Source organism: Oryzias melastigma, linkage group LG17 (assembly GCF_002922805.2).
Source record: "Oryzias melastigma strain HK-1 linkage group LG17, ASM292280v2, whole genome shotgun sequence".
Classification (NCBI taxonomy): domain Eukaryota; kingdom Metazoa; phylum Chordata; class Actinopteri; order Beloniformes; family Adrianichthyidae; genus Oryzias; species Oryzias melastigma.
Window position 1 is genome coordinate 31,591,702 of NC_050528.1, and position 8,000 is coordinate 31,599,701.

Sequence of the window (8,000 nt, forward strand, 5' to 3'; positions counted from 1 at the left end):
AAATGTCTTACTAACACCTTATAAGAATGTTAATAATGCTTATTAATGTGTTAACAAAGCTTGTTAAGGAATCTTATTATAAAGGGTTTCCCTTGAACCGTTCGTTACATTCATTAAGATCACAAACAAACATGATTTAGTGATCAGCTGCTAGTCCGGGAGGAGGAGTTTCATCCTCCCCCCACAGACACACCTGTCCTCAGGTGGAGCGCTGCGGTCCACGTGCTGCTTTCTACAGAATGAAGCTTCGTTCATTTATAGAACAGTAATGGTCAGAAATCCCATCCATCCCAACACAATAATACTAACATAACTATAAATAATGAGTGGAAGGACAGTTCTAAAGAAAATACGAGCGAGTGTTGATTGAACGTTTAGGTGAGGTTCCGCATTAACGGCGGAGCATTTTCTTTTTTTTATTTTTTGTAGCCTGCAGTAGCGACAAACCCAAATCATCAAGTATTAAAAAAAGATTCATCATACTAGAACTTTTGTGGTAGTGAGAAAAGTATTCATTAGGGATTTTCATATTTTATCTTTGCAAAATGTACCATAGATTAGAACATTTTAGCTAGACTTTCAGCCAAAAATGAGCTTCGGTCCTTGTAAACAATAGATGGCGGATGGAGCTCCGCCTCTAAACTGTCCTACAAGAAACTAATGCGTGAAAAGGGTTCCTAACGCTCCTACTGAAAGTTAATCCCCATGAGTGGAGGAATACAGATGATATTTTGGGGCATTTTGAGCAAAACCAGTGGCTGGATGTGAGCAGCTTCCCATGTTTCCTCACAGCGACGGACCAGTCGTCTACAGCTGGGAGTTCTGAGGAACCCCCCGCCCAGGGGAAGAAAGGGGGCCCAGGACACACTGTAAGAACGAGAGTCCAGTAGAAACCTTCTTTATGGAGATCTGGACGTACTCAGCCCAGACCAGGAACCGGCTCCAGTCATCCTGCCTCTGATGGCAGTAGGTCCTCAGGAAGCAGATGACTTCCTGGTTGAGTCGTTCCACCTGGCCGTTAGACTGAGGATGGTAACCTGAGGTGAGACTTATGTTAATGCCCGGTCTGACACGATATCTTCGGGCAGGCCGTAATAACAAAATAAATGGTTAAGGAGGTTCTCGGTGGTCGCCAATGGTGATGGGAGTTTGGGTGGAGGAATCAACTGGCAGGCCTTGGAGAACCAATCGACCACTGTCAGGATGGTTGTGTTGTTCTGTGATCAAGGTAGATGCGTCAAGAAATCCATGGCAATGTGGACCACGGTCAATGGGGCACAGGTAGTGGTTAGAGGAGACCCGATGGATGTTGGCGTTGCACCTTTGTTCTCTGACAGGTTAAACACTGGGTGACGATCTGAGTCACATCCGCCTGTAAAGTGGGCCACCAGAACAGATTTGTCATGAGAGCTTGAGTGGCGCTGGTACTTGTGCGTCCAGCTGCGGCTGTGTCATGAACCAGGTGGAGAACTCGTTGGCGATGAGATGGAGGCACATATCTTCAGTCCTCGGGACATGATGGAGAAGGCGGGTGCTGTGCGTTGAGTTCTGCAAGCTCCGTCATGACATCCCATTGGACAGGAGCCAGAACAAGCGTGGGTGACGCAATAGTCTCTGGAACAGAGGTAGCGTCAGTTGTGGTATCGTGGAGCTGAGAGAGGGCGTCTGCCTTTCCATTCTTGGACTCCGGGTGGTAGGTGATCTGGAATCTAAAGCAGGAAAAGAAAGAACAAAGACCAGCATGCCTGGCAGGGATTGAGTAACGGATGTACTCCAAGTTACAGTGATCGGTCAAGACTAATAATGGTTCTGCTGCAGCCTCCAACCAATGTCTCCACTCTGGAGCTCCTGGTCTCCCATGTTGTAGTTGCGTTCAGCAGCACTCAGTTAACAGGAGTAGAAGGCGAGTTTTAGGAGGTTGGCCCTGACGTTGTAACAGCACGGCCCCAATGCCGGTGCTGGAATCATTGACTTCCACGGTAAACTGCGTGGTGGGGTCTGGATGGCAGAGAATGGGAGCCTGAGAAAAACAGGTCTTGAGGTTGTTGAAGGCTGTGGATGCCTCCGGTGTCCAATATAGTTGTTGTGGACCCCCCTTGAGTAGAGATATAAGGGGTGCTGCCACTGTGCTAAAACCTTGAATGAAGCGTCTATAGAAGTTGGCGAAACCCATGAACTGCTGGAGCTCCGGATGGTCGTGGGTTGTGGCTATTGAAGCACGGCGTCCACCTCTTTGCGATCCATGGCCACCCCCAGAGCACTGATGACATAATTCAGGAAAGAGACACATCTGGTGGAACTCACATTTTTCTTGTTTGACATAGAGTTGATGGTCGATGAGGTGCTGGAGGACTTGCCAAACATGAGATACATGCTCCTCGAAGGTGTTGGAATATATCAAAATCTCGTCTATGTAGACCAGGGGTCACCAACATGGTGCCCGCGGGCACCAGGTAGCCCTCGAGGACCCCACAAGGTGCTAGCAGGTCTCTTCTGAAAATAACACAACTCACTTTTGAGCTGCATCAAAAATTAAAATTTATTCTGTTGCTATTTTTTTTATTACACTTCCCTTTACATAGATTTAAAAATTAAAAGGTCTTAAAACCTGAGTGTTACCGTCACAGAAAAAGAAGGAGCAGTAAGACAAGCTGAGTGTTTTTCAGTCCCATGAGGCTAAAAACTGAAGACCTCAACATTAACGGAAGTCTGAACGTCCCCAAAGAGCTACTCTACCAATTTGACTGTTACACAGTCGAAGGAATGTGAACTCTGATGTAAAAGCACTGGTGTAGGGATGGACAATACAATCAAGCCACGATTCAATTCACAGTTTTAAAGTCATGATTTCGATTAGTTTCTTAACACAATGAAGTGAATTTCTCTTTGCCCCTTACATCAAACTGTCTGTTTTCCTATTAACAGGAAGCATTGATTACAAATAAACAATACTGAGATGATCAGAAATCAAGAGGTGTGTTATTCATTTCAACATCTCTATTTATGTGGTAACAAACTTAACTTGTCTTGTCTTTCACACAACTTCAGAAGAGTGTCACTGGACAGTCCACACCCACTCAGCTAATTTTCTGCAATGATGAACATGTTGAAAAGTTTGTTTTCGGTTTTTAACCGATTCATGAAGAATCGTTACATCCTTACTCTGGTGTAAAAGGGTTAACAGTTTTCAAAATGTGAACACTTTTGTTTATATGAATTTTGAAATGAATGAATTGATTCCTGTTTTTTGGCCAAATTTTAAACTCATTTGCATACTAACCAGTTTATTCATATTAATATGCTTTATAAACACTGCTACAATTCTGTAATGTGGAATTTATCCAACGTCACATTGTTCATCAGTCATCAGTTTTAAGATATGCTAAAACTACATTTTACACATCACCTTTTTTGTTGTTTGCCATATTTTAAAAGAACTCCTAGTCTTATTGTCATTAGATAGTTTTTAGGCAATCAGTTCTCTTGAGCTGTCAATCAAATTTTAATTAACTGTAATTATGAAGTTTTGCATTATTTGAAGAGTCACCTCTAAATGAGTGCAAGATCTCCTCTAAAATGATTCAGTTGTGTTTGATGCTTGGAAGATGCAACACGATCAAGTTTCAAGTCGTTTCCGACTACTTTTTGATAAAATATTATTATTATTTTAATTTTACTCATGGAATGAAGTTATTAAATGTAGTATTTACTTGGGTAAAAATCTATAGGACATAAAATGCTACAGTTTTCACTCCGGGAATGAAGTCTTCTGCTGTAAACTGGGTGTTTCATCTTGTGGAAGCGAGCAGGCAAGAGGACGCCTGGCTGCAAGAGCAGCCAAGGCAGCTAATTACATTTTCCATCCTGATAAGAATGGAATACCTTCCAATGTTATTAATCATAATGAGGAGAATATAATAAGCTGCTATATATCATGGTGTTGACAGCCATAGTCTACAACCCTAAGCATTATTTTTGTAATGGCTCTAAGCTGAAATAATGTATGTTCAATGCTCATAATCAATTATGGACAAGACTTTGTAACCCTTGTGCTATCCTGGTATGTTTACATTATAAGTGGGGTCATCTGGACCCCACAAGGCAGCGCACGTAACTTTTTTTTTCAATGTTTTCTTTTTTTTTTTTATCTTCATTGGTGTCTCAGGCAGACATAAAATGCTGTCCACCTTTGTCATGGGAGGATCACACATCAGTGTAAGGGAGGGGTCATCTGGACCCCACGAGAGAGCAAAAGGGTTAAAGAGTAAACAAACAGGGAAGTTGGAGTCTGACTCCACCCACAGCCGAAATGTGAAAATCCAGTCATAGAGGTGGGACTGGAGAACAGGACTGCTCTTATTACTGGAGCTGCAGATCATGACGCGAGACTTCTGAAATGATGTAGGATTTAAACAGTTTGACCAATCATGAAATTCAACTGTAGTGCATCAATTCAACCTGTAGGGCAGAGCACACAGATGTTTTTTGACTACATTTTCAAGAATTAAACAAGTTTGTTTTAATTAGTCAAAAAATATGCAGCACTTTTAAAGCCTTGTTTATAGAGATAAACAGACAAAAAAAAGTTGATTTTTAATGTTTGGTTACCCTTTAACTTTACCTTACACTACTCCTCATGCATGTTATTAGTTATATTTTAGGAAAATCCCTGTTTACATGTGCAAATGTCAGTTTTTGCAGTAGTGCAGCAGTTTATATACAGAAATGACTTTGATTGATATATGTACACACACAACTTCAGCTTCTGTCGATTAATTATTCTTCACTCTTTGTTGCTTGGTTGATTCCTGAAAAGAAACAAAAAATTTTAACAGTTAGTTCATGACTTGAATGAAAATTAGTTTCTGTTTGCTAATTTTAGAGGTGGTCAATACTATAATTGTGATTATTAAAAACCTGACCACACTACTCTTTGCTGACGGCTTCACCGGACACTGTGGATTGTTGTTGTCTTGGGAAGATGGCGCAGACAAAAGCTTTGGGGCTGGGCTTCTGGTAAGAGTTAGAAAACAACCATATTTTCTGTGAGGATTTGTGCCATGGTATACAGTTAGCCACACCTGGATAAAACAACCAGTCTTATTTTAAACCAGAAATACGTCACACAGCTCAGTGCATAGAATCCAAGCTAACAAAGTGGTACATGTAAGTACTATATGTAAGTACTATATGTATGAGCTTGATATGATGTGTGTAAACTAGATTAGCGACAGTCTAGATCAGTTTTCACCTACACTTTTTCTGCACGTAGCCTTTTGCCATTCAGTGTTTTAATGTCATGCTTTATAATTCAGTTACAAATTGTGTAAATCAGATCCTTCAGGATTTCGCGGCAGATTTTTATGATTGTTGTGGCCTAAAACTCCTGATGTTGCGACAGCTTTTGGGAAAAGTTGTGTCAAAAGTTGCAGTGCTTTTTAATATATATTGTTTTTGAAAAATGTCTAACAAGTGGCAATTATGGAAAAAAAATCACATTCTCATATTCCAACTCTTTTCATTGTGACTTGTGCACCAGAAAAAAACGTAAACATCAGTATATACGATGCTGTTGTGCTGTCATTTAACTTGAATAGAACCATGAAACACAAAATGAACTTTTTGGTCCTCTCTGCTCACAATAACCACTGTAACCACTGTAATCACTGTTTTTTCCAGCTACTCACAGTGTCGCGGTCCAGGGATATTGGGGTCCCGAACCCATCAAGGGAGAGGTGTGAATCCACGATGGTGCTGTCCAGCCATGTTTCAGTGAAGCAGATCAGGCTAGCATCTTTCTAAGCCCACTGACACGAGATGTTGGCGTGTAGTTCATCCAGTTTGTTTCGAAGAGAGCGAACATTGGTGAGTAGAACAGAGGGGAACGGAGTGCTTTTCGGGATCCCGGAGAGTCTCTTCAGCCTTTGCCTCATTTCTCCCCTCTTTCCCCGCTTCCTCCTCTGAGCTGGCCTGCTGTTGTCACCAGCACCACACCGACCTGGTAGAACCTCTGTCCAATTTTTTAAATCCACTTAAGTTGGAAAGCCAGAATACCGGGGGAGCAGGAGCTCTTCCCGAGTATATTTCATGGTTTCATTGCTGAGTTTTATTCCAAAAAAGGAGGAGGTTCGATTAGCTGGAGCAGGAGAAGCGTAAACATCCCTTTCCTCATTCCGGTAGAAAAGTTTGGGAACAAGAGAGAGAAGAAATAAAAGGGTTCTGAGTTCTGTTCAACTCAACATACATTTTTGCAGTCTTTGTGCATGCATGAATATACAAATCCAAGCCGCAAGTTAATGTATTAAACACTGAAACAGAACAATCGCACACCAGACACTCCAGACGTTTCAGACAGTCCAGATGCACCAGACGTTCCCTCCAGGTGTGGCCATCACAGCGCGATGTCCTCCATCATAAGAAAAATGCCAGAAGAACATGTTAAAACACAGAAAACAATGTTTTAATTGAGTGGTTCTTTATTAACAGTGAGAAAAATGGAAAGCTGCTAAAAGTACTTAAACTTCCTAAATGGGCATCTGGAAATAAAGTTCCTTGTAGTTCAGCTTGTCAGGGCCCACAGCCCTTTAGCAAATCAGATAACGTTTCTTCTCTTAATGCTTTTCACAGCAAAGATGTCCAGGAATGACCTTTTCTGCTCTGTTAAACCAAAAAAGGCTTAAGTCTGGTTAGTGTTTCAGTAAGTTCATCCATTCTGGAAAATGTAATCACAGAGTGTCCAGCTCCAAGCTACATTGGCCCTTAGGAGGGCGAGAGACGTGTTCATTTTGGCGTGGACGGCGGACTATCTCCTTTTGTAATTAAGAGTATCCAAATAAACTGTGTGGTACCCCTGAAGTGGATCAGTTAGAAGCAAATAAAAAGGCTAATGAAAAAAAGATTGCTCCTTCACTGAAGGAGGGAAGGGATGGACTCTTACCAAGAGCTGCATGAAACGGATCTGCTCATGGATTGAAACAATGACGACAAAGTGACACATACATCGGGACGACTGCTGTCCACCCAGAAAAGGTTGTTGAGACTTTTAGCAAGAATAAATTTCAAAAGCACAGAGTGCCAGCTTGTCTGAAATTATTTTGGTTGTTTTTCAAATCTCAGTGAAATGAGACCCAAAGTGGTTCTGGATTCACACCTCTGTTCAACGACAAACATATAAGGAGAACGCCAACTGTCCAAGTACGTATGCCATTTGTCAAAACTGAGCACGTGAAAAATTTGTGAATAAGTGATTACTTTTACATTAAACACAACTTTTAATGTTTCTGATTTTACAGCTCTGTACTCAAGAAGAGGACTTCTACTAATTAGGGACACACATTTCCTTCTTATTTAGTACATTGCATAGTGAATTGTTGATTGTACAATTTGTTATTCTGCACTATCAATCACTCGGTTACCATATCAATCACAAAACACAAGCCGTCTGGTACAAAAGAATTAGATCAAGTTATAGTCTATTGGTTGTCACATGCATACGTATGTCTGTGAAATGTGTTCTCCGTATTTGACCCATCCCCTGGGGGAGCAGTGAGAAAACTGAAAGAAAAAGCGGGTCTAACAACATTTGTCTGTTTACTATTTTGTCTCACTATATATAAACAAAGGCTGAAATTAAAAAATATATATTTTGTAAACATGATCATGACTTGCATTTGAATTTACTCTTTGTATTTACTCATGTAAAGATAAAATAGCACATTTTAATTTAAAAAAATTGGGGCTGTCAGATTTGTCGCGTTAAAAACGCGTTAACCTGACATGTGCTTGACGCCGACAATTTTTTTGACGCCTTAATCGCGGATTTTCTCATACGTGTCTTTTCATACCGCGCGCGGGGGCGTCCCGCCCTTCAACTCACCGGCTGCTCTCACTAGAACACAGGCGGGTCTCCAAACACCGAGCTGCGAGCTAAAACCGGCCCGCGCTAGGACCTGGAGAGCTCCTGCACCCTAACCCGGCTCCGGTTCGCGTCCAGTACCACG

General features: G+C 41.5%; 1 long non-coding RNA gene across 2 annotated transcripts in view; it reads left to right on the plus strand.

Moving 5' to 3' along the window:
* The window catches only part of LOC112151760, a 26,340-nt gene that overhangs the window by 13,967 nt on the left and 4,373 nt on the right, over nucleotides 1–8,000 (plus strand). Inside the window, exon 3 of one of the 2 annotated variants that reach the window (XR_002920183.2) lies at nucleotides 5,680–5,865. The exons of the other annotated variant lie outside the window; for it this stretch is intronic. This is a non-coding gene — a long non-coding RNA (uncharacterized LOC112151760). The remainder of the gene's footprint in view (nucleotides 1–5,679; nucleotides 5,866–8,000) is intronic. 2 annotated transcript variants of the gene reach the window in all.